This window comes from Dipodomys spectabilis, unplaced genomic scaffold (genome assembly GCF_019054845.1).
Source record: "Dipodomys spectabilis isolate Male_0828 unplaced genomic scaffold, ASM1905484v1 ptg000291l, whole genome shotgun sequence".
NCBI lineage: Eukaryota > Metazoa > Chordata > Mammalia > Rodentia > Heteromyidae > Dipodomys > Dipodomys spectabilis.
In genome coordinates, this window is record NW_024870968.1 from 486,867 (window position 1) to 500,605 (window position 13,739).

A 13,739-nucleotide genomic window follows, 5' to 3' on the forward strand; every position below is an offset into this window, starting at 1 on the left:
CTTGGTTCCACATGGTAGGGCGTTAGCCATGAGCCAACAGGGAAGGGTTAGTGCCTAGGCCCTGAGTTCAAGGTTCACTACTGAGAAAAATAAATAATTGTCTGCAGGAGACAACTCACTAGATTTCAGTACATACATAATTTTGGTGAGCCTCAAGTTTCTCATCTGCACCATCATCTTACTTGTGGAGCTCTTACAAGGATCAGATGAAAGAATGAAACCCATGAAGGACTCAGCACACACCTCATGAAGGACTCATCACATAGCTGTATCCCACACGCAGTCATTAGAAGTAGAATGCTTTCATCGGTGTCACCATGCTCTCAGAAACACGTCACAAACCACACAAAATTCACATCTAATGATTTAGAGGGATGGGTCTTTTTGGGAGGGCTGGGAGTCAGCCACAGGGAATGCACTGTAAGGTTGGGGGTACTGTTGTAAGATCATTTGCTCAAGGCTAGAGCTCTACCACTGTGAGCCACAGCTCAGAATTTTGCAGACTTCCTTCAAGGGCTGGGTTTTAAACCCACCAGTATCAGATTTCAGCCCCTGAGTATCTTGCATGACAGGGCTGAGTGAGCCAGCAGCAACTGGCTCCGTGTGGCTGGGTTGCAGTGGTTTACTTCTGGCAAAGTCAGGTTAGATGTCAGCTTTCAGGAGCAGACCCCCTGTTTGCTCTGTGATGAGGTATTTGCAGTCCTATCCTTATATCGTTGCAGTTAGAACATTCTATTTTCTTTTTTGGGGTGCCAGTCCTGGGTCTTGAGTAAGGGTCTAGACACAGTCCCTAAGCTTTTATGCTCAAAGCTAGTGCTCGACTGCTTGATGGACAGCATGACTTCCAGATTTTTCTGTGCACGCGGTAGTGAGGAATCAAACCCAGGGCTTTGTACGTTCTAGGCAAGCACCCTACCACTGAGCCCCAGGAGTGACAAGAGTATGAACAGATAAATGTATAGATTGGTTGACAGATAAATGGATGTATACGTATACAACAAGAGAGAGTTGTCTGTATACTATGTAACTGCATATAGAATATTACTACTGATTATTGGCAATTAAATTCCTTCCTTTATAAAGTATCATTATTGAATACATAATAAAATACTAATTGAAAATTAGTCAATGTAGTATAATTGTTGTGTATAATTTTATAATATAATTGTACACTAACTACTAATTTAATTGTTACTTTTATAACATTCCATTCCTATGGATGCATATGGTAATGGGTTTCTTAGAATCTCCCGCCATTCATTAGTGGCAGTCCTGGGATTCGACCTCCAGACCTAATTTGCCTGTTTCGGCTATGGCTTCCTTAATAGCCTCCAAACATCAGCAATGCAAGGTCATGTACACTTTCTGGGCTTTGGCATTTAGACCCAGGATGGTTACAATACAAAGGAAATAAAAATGTAATACTACCTTCTTGAACATCTCAGTATTATGCTTCTCTTTTTTTATTTTTTATATGTTTTGCCTGTCCCTAGATTTGAACTCAGGTCCTAGGATCCCAGTGCTGGCAGTGGCAGAGATGCCAAGACCTGACATCAAGTCCCATACTTGGCAATAATATTAATATTAATAATAATAATAATACTCTGGCTTGAATTTGCACAATTTTTCTGGCAGGCACGGGATTTCAACTCAGGGTCTGGGTAACTCTGTGACACTGTGGGTAAAGGGGAATGACTCACTGTCCTTGAAGACAAGAAATTCAGACCAATTCCTAGGGCCTGAATTGAAGCCCCAGCACTGGAAAAACAATGTTCATATATGAGATCTATTTACATACATGGGTTTACTACGTTGACATTTATTACCCTTATTTATTTAGTATTATTACACATATAACATTCCTTTCATTATATCTTATCACATAGGATATATTTTATACATCATACTGAGACCAAGGACTTTTGCAGAGAAGGAAAACAATGTGTCAAAATTGGTTTCTTATTACAAGGAATAAATTTTTGGCCATCCTGGGATTTCAACTCATGGACTACAATGCCCAATCCATAAATGGGGTCACAGTCTTAGCAGATCAGACTCTGGCAAACTGAGCTGCCAGGAAGTTCTGAGGACCTATGATCAAGCCACACTAGTCCCATATATATGGGACTAGTTCATATATATATATATATATATATATATATATATATATATATATATATATATATTATGGGACTAGTACATATATATATATATATATATATATATATATATTCTGGGACTAGTACATATATATATATATATATATATATATTCTGGGACTAGTACATATATATATATATATATATATATATATATATATATATATATATGGGACTAGTGTGGCTTGATCATAGGAATGATGATTTATGCATATTATATACAAATATACATATATGTTGATAGATGTGTAGATTGAGATATATATATGTATATATAAATATATATACATATATATATAGAGAGAGAGGGAGGGACTGTGAGGATATTAAATTATATATATTATTTCCAACTATTAGTTATTAGTGCTTCCATTTAATGAAGTATCCTGGTTGAATACTTAAGAAAGCATTAATTAAAAATTAGTCAATAACCTCAATCATACCATGATGATAGAATGGAAGATATAAATCCAATAATTATTCTGTGGCATTCTAAAATAGAATCATGAAGCAACTGCACATTTAATTATTACTTTTATAATATTCCATTAGCATTCACATGAACAGGAATGAGTTTGTCAGGATCTCCCTCCATTTGTGGGTGGCAGACCTAGCATTCAAACTCCAAGCCTGTGTAGTTTAATTTGAATGCAAACCATTGGAAGGACATCATGAAGATTTCAGATTGTTATGATTTTTAAAAAGAACAAGAAGAAAAGAAAGTAAGGTGTCAGTGGCTCCTGCCTGTAATCCTAGCTCCTTAGGAGGCTGAGATGTAAAGAATGCCAATTTGATTTCAGCCGGGGTGGGAAAGCCCATGATACCCTTCTTTCTAAGAGGTCACATGAAAAAGCGAAACCATGAATGGGTCTGTGGCTCAAGGGCAGAGTGCTACACTTGAGCAAAAGTTGCTCAGGGACAGAGCCTAGGCTCCTAGTACAACCACAGACCTGCCAAAAAAAAAGAGGAGGGAATAACTCCTTGTATCTTTGTATGGATGATGAGCATTCAGCAGGTTGCCCAAGCCCAGACACCCAACCTGGGCAAGCTGGGACACGCCCTCAGAGAGTACTAAGTCTGAGCTGGCAACTTGAACAAAGCATCCTTCTCTGCCATTTAAAGAACTGAAGCATTATGTTCTGGCCGAGGTGTCCCATTGGGACACCTAGAAGCCAGACACTACCTCCAGGGAGACCACATTTCTAGGCTATAGGAGTTGTCGAAGGTTCTGGTTTCATATTCTCTATCCCTCTGTATGATGTGAGCCTAGACTTCCGGGGCCTGGTGGCTATCACTCATTTATCATTCCTCATTGCCAAGCCACAGGCTGGTCCCAAATATTGGCAAAGATATGAAATAGTCAGTGATTTCTACAACTGAAGGGGTAAGCTAATAAACCCCACCTTCATAACACCCATTAGAAGTGAGCCTTGGGTTGTGTATGCGGCTTAGTGGTAAAGTGCTTACATAGCATGCATGCATGGAGCCTTTGGTTCTATTCCTCAGTACCACAGAAACAGAAAAAGCCAAATGTGGCACTGGGGCTTAAATGGTAGAGTGCTAGCCTTGAGCAAAATAAGCTCAGGACCATGCCCAGACCCTGAGTTCAAGCCCCAAGACTGGCAAAAAAAAAGTTAGTCTGGTGAGATATATTGTTCTGGGACTCAGAGGAGGGCCGAGGTTATAGGTTAGAGTTAGGGTAGAGGGCAAGTGCTGGTGGCTCACCCTGTAATCTTAGTTACTTAGGAGGCTGAGATCTGAGGATGACAATTGCAAGCAGGAAAGTCTATATGAGACACTTTTCTCCAGTTAAACACCCAAAAAGCCAGAAGTAGCGCTGTGGATCAAGTAGTAGAGCCTAGCCTTGAGCACAATGGCCCAGGGATAGAATAGCATCCAGGCCATGAATTCAAACCCCAGGAATGGCACACACATGCACACACACACACACACACACACACAACCCCACACGCATACAAACACACACACACACACACACACACACACACACACACACACATACACATCAAGATAGAGCATTTGCCACTCAGCCTGCACAAGTTCCATCTCTAGAAACTTAATACTAAAAAGAAAAAAGAGGGAGATTGAAAGGAAAGACTGGCTCCATGAGGTGATATAAGCAGTGCCAAAATTCCACAGGAGTCCTAAGATGTGAAAGAGGACAGAGAGCCTCAGGCAGAAGGTCCAGCATGGGTAACGGTCCTGAGGTGTGGTTTAGAGAAGGTGGTGTGGGTGGAATGAAAGTTCTGCGTCTTCAGACAAGTCTGGCAGGACATTCAAGGCTATGTCAAGGTTTGTACTTGAGTCACAGGTAAGGCAGAGGTTGGGGTCCCAGAATGGGGCCCAGGGGGAAGATTATCTTGTCTTTTCACCATGGACCCCAGCCATTTCCTGTGGCCGGAAAACTATTTTTCATAGCTCCTGACCCCCAGACCTCCTTTTCATGGAGGAGTCAGGGCAAATGCAGGGAAGAAATCTTGGTTAAGAAAAGCTTCTGGGGGCAGGGAAGGTGGCTCAGTGGTAGAGCACTTGCCTTGCATGCCTGAGGCCCTGGGTTTGATTCCTCAGCAACACATAAGCAAAAAGAAAAAAGCCAGAAGTGGCGCTGTGTCTCTAATGGTAGAGCACTAGCTTTAAGCTGAAGAGCTGAGGGACAGCGTCCAGGCCCAGAGTTCAGGCCCCATGACCAGACCCCCAAAAAAACAAAAAGAAAGAAAGAAAAGCTTCTAGGTCTGGGAAGGTGGATCAGTGGAAGAGTGCTTGCCTTGCATGCATGAGGCCCTGGGTTCGATTCCTCAGCACCACATAAGCAAAAAGAAAAAAGATGGAAGTGGCACTGTGGCTCAAGTGTAGAACGCTAGCTTTGAGCTGAAGAGCTCAGGGACAGTGCCCAGGCCCAGAGTTCAGGCCCCAGGACTGGACTCCCCCCCCCCAAAAAAAGAAAAGCTTCTAACCTAATGCCACCAGTGGCTCAACCCCTGTAAATCCTAGCTACTCATGAGACTGGGATCAGAGGGAGGAAATTACTGAGACTCTTCTTGCCAATGAACTACCAAAAGCAAGAAATGGAGCTGTGGCTCAGGTGATAGAGTGCCAACATTGAGGGAAAAAGTTAAGAGACCAAAGCCCAGACCCCTGAATTCAAGCCCCAGTACTGGCACCAAAAAAAAATACAAAGAAAAGCTTTCAGGAGCTCCTAGTCCACTGTAGTGAAACTCCAGATGAGCCTAGCACCGGTGGCTCATACCTGTTCTCCTAGCTCCCCAGGAGGCTGAGACCTGAGGATTGCACTTCAAAGCCAGCCCAGGCCAGAAAGTCTGGGAGACTCTGAACTCCTAGGAACCTCCAGAAAACTGGAAGTGTCGCTGTGGCTTAAGTGGTAAGCTGAAGAGCTGAGGGACAGTGCCTAGGCCCAGAGTTCAAGCCCCATGACCAACACCTGACCTGCTTGGAACTCACTCTGTGGCAGAGTACTTTCCAATGGGCCCCTGATGGTCTCCCAATGTCTAGGTGTCCCACCAGTCTTCAGAGCAGCCTTTTTGGAGGTCTTTTCCTACAGAGTAGGCCACAGTATCACAGAAGGGTCAAGCCTTGGGGCATGGAGGTCATCGGTCGAGTCATCAGAATGGCATCTATCATGGGTGCAATATGGATCTGAGCAGTAAATCTACATCTCATACCAGGTTCTGGGCCAGGAGGGGCAGGATCTGCAAGATGACACAGCAAGTATCACACAAGTATCACAAAACTGTGAATCTGTCAGGCACACCTTTGATGGGTGTTGAGTTGGGCTCATGAAAGACTTGTAGGCTTAGGAATCCACAGGTGGCTGCTGCTGCTTGTAGCAGTCACTACCCCTGGAGTCCCAGGGCTTTGAGCCTTGCTTTCCTCACCAGTGCTCAGGGGCAGATGAAGGTCTGAAATCGTGGGCCAACTACAAAGGAGCATCCATAGTGTCCTTCCCTTGGTCCTGTGGCCTCGTGCATGGATGGAAGGGAAGGTTCCATGGAACTTACTGCCATGACCCAGACCCCTCAGCCCAAGAAGGACTTAGGGAGATACAACTTGATCTGCCTTGAGAGTTTACTGTGATTATGCCTCAGGACTGCCCACAGTTATACCTCAGCTCATCATTAACACCTCTGTGTGAGTGTGTGTGTGTGTGTGTGTGTGTGTGTGTGTGTGTGTGTGTGTGTGTGTGTGTGTGCATGTGTGCGTGCACATATTTGTACAGGGGTTTGAACTCAAGGCTCAGGCACTGTCCCTGAGTTATTTCATTGAGGGCTAGCACTCTACCACTTGAGCCACATCTTTTCTTCCAGCTTTCTATGGTTATTTGCAGAAGAGAGTCTCACAGACTTTTCTAGCTGGGCTGCCACTGAATGGCAATCCTCAGATCTCAGCCTCTGAGGAGATAGGAATATGAGAGAATGAGCTATTAGTATCTAACTGGCCACACTTTCCTTCTTGGATAAAACAGAGTACCTCTCTGTCCCAGCCGAGCACCCATGTACAGCTACTGCTCCAACCCAGGCTTCAGACAAAACATACCCTCCATTGAGGACAAAGAAATGGGATCAGGTTTGAGCTTTATGTTCTCCACACAGTCAGGGGCTGCTAGGAGCTGATGTAGAGATCAGAGATCTAGGTCAGGGCAAGTAGACAGCTGTTAGAACAGAAGAGCATATGAAAAGACATCCTTGCAACTAGATGCCAGTGGCTCATGCCTATAATCTTAGCTACTCAAGGCTGACACCTGAGGGTCAATCAAGATTCAAAGCTAGCCTGGGTAGACTCTTATCTCCAATTAATCATCAAAAATCTGGGAAGCAAAGCTACACTATTTCACATGGTACAGCACTAACCTTGTGCAAACAAGCTAAAGGATAGCACCTAGGCTCTGAGTTCAAGTCCTGGTAAACACACACACACATACACACACTAACATCTTTAGCATGTGCCAGTGTCTCATACCAGCTATCTAATACTCAATAGGCTGAACTCTTAGGATGGCAGCTTGAAACCAGCACAGGCAAGAAAGTCCGTGAGACTCTTCTCTCACTAAAGTACTAAAAAAGATGAAAGGTGAGCTGTGATTCAAGTGGTAGAGTGTTAGCTCAGGGACAGTGCCTAGGCCCTGAGTTCCAATTCTGAGATTTTTTTGGGGGGGGTCCAGTCATGGGGTCTGAAATCTGGGTCGGGGCACTGTCTCTCAGCTCTTCAGCTCAAGGCTAGCACTCTACCACTTGAGCCACAGCTCCACTTGCGGTTTTTTTCTTTTTGCTTATGTGGTGCTGAGGAATCGAACCCAGGGCCTCAGGCATGCAAGGCAAGCACTCTATCACTGAGCCACCTTCCCAGCCCTCTGAGTTTTTTTTAAAATAAATACCCTTGGCCATCCCCAACCCCACAGGCCATAAACCCAGATTTTGGTCATCTTAGATCTCACTTCCATTCCTGTGTCTTCCACAGCACTGTCACAAGTAGCCTGTGTGTGGCTAGCCCTGGGTTAAGAATTGAACTTACACAAGGGGGACATAACCAGGTCAAGGCTAATGCCCCAGAACATTGAGGTACTGGCCATACCAGTCTCTCACCCCCTCTACCCTGACCCTGGAATCTAGTCTGTGCCTCTGTATTATGGTTATCTGGAATTGTTTAGAAGGACCTGAGAGGCCCAGCTGGGCGGGGGGAAGATAGACTTTCCTGCGATAAGGTACGTTTACATTTCCTAGACACCAATGGGTACTTCGAAGACAACTTGGCTTCTCCTTCCATGTAGCCCCAGATCGTCTTGTTTGGGCGGCCTTCAGTCAGCTATCAGGCTGAAGTTGGCCAGAGGCATTGGCAACCACCCTTCCCCCACTCCATTATCAGCCTGCTAGGATGGACATGCATCCAGCGGCCCAGCTGAGGAAAAGGAAAGGACATGGCATGACTGAGCCCCTCCCCTCCAGGGGCAGGGGAGAACCTATGCCAGCTGGCCCTGCTGACCCAGAATCCTCTGGAGGCAGCCAAAGTTATTGACAGCCAGACTAGGGCCCCAACAAAAAGCTATATATACAGGTCTCTGGCAATTTAGGACTCATTGTAGACCCAGATAGGGGGCTATAGGCAGGGTGCCATGGAGGAGGGGCTCCCTCTGTCATCAGGAAGAGGCAGACAGGCGCCCAGGAAGGGGACAGAGAAAGATGTGGGAAAAATACACACACACACACACACACACACACACACACACACACACACACACACACACACACAGGGGTAACCCAAGGCCTCAGCAGTCCCTGAGCACCTGAACAACCCAACACCCGAGAAGATAGCACTACTGTTTTCAGACCAAATGTAGACAAAATTCAGAGCATTCACACGTCTGGAATGGCTCATAACACAGCATGGCATTTCCTACTTTATACACTGCTATGCAGAAAATTCAGCTAGCTTATTTTTGGTTGTTGGTCATGTTGTTTGAACTTTGGGCCTTCACCCAGTCCTTTAGCTCTTCAGCTGAAGGTGCGCGCTCTACCCCTGGAGCCATAGCACCATGTCCGGTTATCTGGTGGTTCAAAGCCAGCCTAAGCAGTCTCCTGAGTAGCTAGGATTACAGTTGTGAGCCACTGGCAGCACCCGGCTTCAATTACCTTCTTATACTCAGGGAAACCCAACTTGTCAGGCTACAAATCACATGCAATCCTTTGCTTCGGATTTGACACCAGCATCCAAAACCATACTTCCATGGATGGAGAGAATAAAATTGACACTACCCTCCCACCCCTGCTCACATTCACCCCACTCCCTGACTAAGACAGGCCACAACCTCTGGAGTTCTTGGTAAGGCAACGCCCACCCTGCTGTGATTTCACACTCGGGCAAACCTGGGGAGATCTTAGAAATTTCTGTACATTGAGGACAGCACCTGGTCTCCCAACCACAGCACCCCCACTCCTTCACCATTTCTTGCAGGCAAGGGGTGTCTTTCCATTCTGTTTTGTTTTTTCTTGGTTGAGGGACTTGAACTCAGGGATTGGGTACTGTCTTTGATGATGATTTTTGCTCAAGGCCAGTGCTCTACCATTTGAGCCATGGAACCACTTCCAGTTGGAGATTGGAGATGAGACTTTCATGGGACTTTCCTGCCTGAGCTGGGAAAGGGGATCCTCTGGATCTCAGGCTCCCAAGTAGCCAGGATGACAGGTTTGGGACACCAGCCCAGGGCTTTATGGTGTCTCATTCTTTAGAATTTCCTCCTAGTTGTCCTCTAGACACTACTACCTAGATACTCCTCTACCGCCCTCAGGGACAGCAAAGGGAGGCTTGGAATCTGGTTAGGGCCAGGGACATTAAAGGGTCCCATCCACATCTCTACCCCTCTCTAAGCTCCCATTTGCCTCCTGTGGATGGTCTGGTCATCTGGAGCATTTCAGACCCAATAGGACTTCTGGGGCCTGCCTGTATCCCCCTGCCCCACCCAACAGGTACCTGAGTATTTCTAGGGCCAGGTGCTTCATGTCCTGGTGGAAGATGTTGGGAGGGTTGCTGATAACCGGGTCCAGGTTTTCAGGGCAGAAGGAGTGTCCAGTTTCCCTCTGTCAAAGAAGGAGATACAAAGCATGGATGGATCTACTAAGAACTACAGGGCATAGCCATCCACCCATCACCAAGGTCCCTGTGAGTGCTGTTTTATGTTGACAGTCCTGGGGCTTGACCTCGAGGCCTGAGCGCTGTGTAGGAGCTTCTTTTGCTGGAGGCGAGTGCTGTTCCACCTGAGCCACGGTGCCACTTCCGACTTTTTTCTGTGTATGTGGTACCTAGGAATTGAATCAAGGGTTTCCTGTGTGCTAATGAGGCCAATACTGCTAAGACACAATCCCAACCTTGGATAGCTGTTTTTTTGTGACCCCTTGGGCCTGTCTTGGGATAATCTTGCACATCTGTACCAAGTTTATCAGCAGCAGCCATGGCTGGAAATGATCATGCTCAGCTATGTTGTCCTTTATCTACAGCATCTTTGCACTCTGTGCTTCTTGTCTGATCCTCCTTGTTAAGTAAGATCCCCTTTCAAGTCCTGCTTCTAAGAAGCCCATTCCAATTGCCCTTTCAGAGAGGGACCTTCACTCTGCAGGCTGCCGGCCTTTTCATGCTCTGCCTTCTGGCCGGTGTGGACTGAGAGCACATGACGGAGAAGGCCTGGCTTCCACCACCCACTTTTTGAAGGCTCTCATACACTACCCTGGGACCGGTGCTGTACCACACTCCATGAGAGGGCACTCGAGGCCCAGGCAGTATGGTTCAACAAGATGGGGCCATTTTTTGTGTGGGCTTGAACTCAGGATCTGGGAGCTCTCTCTCTGAGTTTTCATGCTCAACGCTGCTGCTCTACCACTTGAGTCACAGCTCCACTTCTGGCTTCTTGGTGCTTCCATGGAGAGAAGAGTCTTTCTGGCTTTCCAGCTTATGGCTGGCTTTGATCTTTGATCCTCGATCCTCAGATCTCTGCCTCCCAAGTCGCCAAGATGTCAGGCTTGAGCCTGAGCCAGAGTTGACAGGCTTCTGTTTAACTCGTGTCAACTAGCAAGCCCCCATTAATATAGTCAATTTCAGGGGTTCAAGTTTGTCTCCTAGATCAGTTAATCCAAGGAGATAAAAGGTCTTTGGAAAAGGCTACTTTGAATTGAATTGGCCTTGGTGAGTGTGTGTGTGTGTGTGTGTGTGTGTGTGTGTGTGTGTGTGTGTGAGAGAGAGAGAGAGAGAGAGAGAGAGAGAGAGAGAGAGAGAGAGAGAGAGAGAGAGAACAAATGAGTTTCAGGGATTCCTACACCCATCTCTGCGGTGCCTCATCCTCCCAGTGGTGAGTGCATCCTGGATCCCCACCCCATGGAAGGTGGGTAGGGAGGGTATGTAAGGTCACATGGAGTGGAATGATCTGAATTATATCCTGCAACTGAAGCCAGGAGAGATAATGAAGAAAAGGAGAGGTTTAGAGGAACATCAAAGTAAGCCCCTTATCTTTGGCTACAAGTACCAGAGAGAAGACTGAATCCATCCTTTTCGGTAGTAAGATAACAGGTAAGATAACATTTATTTTATTTTTTTGTGAGTCATAGGTCTTGGATTCAGGGCCTGGGTGTCATCCCTGAGCCTCTTTTTCTCAAGGCTGAGGCTCTACCACTTGAGCCACAGCACCACATCTGGCTTTTTTGTGTATGGTGGGAGGTTGTTTATGGGAGATAAGAATCTCACAGACTCTCCTGCCTGGGCTGGTTCTGAGTCACAACCATTAGACCTCAGCCTCCCAAATAACCATGATGACAGTCGGGAGCCACCAGCACCTGACTGCCACCATGCATTTATAATCTCCTAGGGCCAGTTCTGGGCCACCCACACTGCACCCCCCTTGTGGTGAGTGGGAAGCCGACATGGGTGGGTTTAATATTTAAACAGCCTACCTACCTGTGAGTATTGTTCCAGGTCAGTCTGATGGCAGCTTCCTCCTTATTGACAGCAATGACTTTGCTCTGTCACAAGAACAAATGTCCCCCAAGTGGTATCAGGCCTAGGGTCTTTCCTCTGCATACTGCCCCTACACTCCGAAACAACACATTCCAGCAAAGGGAAGTAGACATAGAGTGCATTCATTTTCTTATAACCAGGGTCTGGCAAGATAAGTTGTGGTGAGGAACAGTGGCCTGGGATCGTGCTGGGTAGGAGGACAACGTGACGCCTCCTTATATCCACTTTCCTTTAACTGTCTTAGCAGAAGTTAGTGGGGAAGGACTCACGGGAGGGATGGATGATGAATATCTGACACAGTCTAACCCCGCACAGAGGGGCTTACCTCAGGGAGCTAGTTCTATAGGCTAAGCGAGACAGCTCCTGAGCCACAGCCCACCTCCAGAATGGGAGGGCCACCTTGACTTCCAGCCACATGGGGACCCTGGGCCACCTCCTCCAGCACCCATTCAACCAGTTCCTGTGTGAGAGAGATAGGTAAGGAGAGAGACAGAGACAGAGAGAGACAGACAATGTGAGAGACAGAGAAGGAAAGAAAGAAAGGAAGGAAGGAAGGAAGGAAGAAAGAAAGAAAGAAAGAAAGAAAGAAAGAAAGAAAGAAAGAAAGAAAGAAAGAAAGAAAGAAAGAATTACACTTTAGCCAGGTGTCGGTGGCACCGGACTATAATGCTAACTACACAAGAGGCTGAGATATGAGGGTCATGGTTCGTAGCCAGCCCAAGCAGGAATGTCTGTGAGACTCTTATCTCCAAAGAACCACCAGAAAATTGGACCTGATGCTGTGGCTCAACTGGTAGAGTGCTAGCCTTGACCTGAGGAGCTCGGGGACAGTGCCCAGGTCCAGAGTTCAAGCCTTACAACTGACAAGAAGTGGACTTGCCACCACAAGAAGTAGACTGAATAACATCCACTGTCCTAGGGAACATGGCAGAGAAGTCAGGCCGAGCTTGCTGTCAGCTGGGGGTCATGAGTAGGTCACCTAGCATCTCCATGCCTCGTTTTCCCCAGCTACAAAACTGAGCACAGTGAAGGATCCCTTTCCTCATGAGGATAGGGTAAGGATGAAAGAGAGCCATGTTTTTTTTCATAATCCCGTACCTGTTGCACGATAAATAACAGGCCCCATCTGAGCGCTTTCTGGGTATCTTCCTGTCATATGCTCATAGAATTTCCAAGAACCATATCTGACAGCCTCTCCCTCTATGCCTGGCTCTGCCCCAGAGATCCCCCCGTATTGATTTCTTGTTTCCTCACAACTGTCTCGGGAGGAGACTGAGGACCAATGGTCGAGGCCCAACCCAGAGCTTCACCATAGGTCAAGAATTGGCTGCCATGGACTAAGAGTTTGGGGCAATCCATCTAAACCAATGACTGAGCATGGCGCTACATGTCTAGCATTCCAACTAAAGAGGACCAGGCCTGCTGGCCCATGCTTGTCACAGATAGGAGGCCTGCCATCCAGCCCAGCCTGAGCATATATTATCTATCTCAGAAATGCCCAAGACAGAAAGGCTTAGCCCACATGGTAGAAGACCTGATTGGCAAGCCTAAGGCTTTGAGTACAAACTCTAATATACCAAAAATAATCTGAGTCCTTGTGCCAGAGGCTCATGCACGTAATTCTAGCTACTCAGGATACTGAAATCTGAAGATCACAGGTCAAGATTTAAAATAGGGTTGGCCTCACCCAAGAGACGTCATTATGAGAAGAACCGGACTCTGACCCATACCAGTGCACTCCATACTAACAGGGCTCACATTGTTACTAAGGGCTGGCTATGTTGTCTGTCCCCCTGGGGAGTCACCCCCTGCAGGTCCCACCCCCAGGTCCTCCTGAGCTCTCTCTGCCACAAACCAGGCCTAAGGGAGTAGACATCTCCAGAGCACACAGATCCTTTGGTCTTATAATTTAATGGTGCTGAGTCACCTTCAAGTGTTCCACCCTTACAGGCCCATAAACCTCTGCCAAAAAACCCATGCATCCCCCAAAGATAGCAGTTAAAAGTTACCAAAGGGTCCAGTGCTCCGTGTTACAACCTACTTCTACAC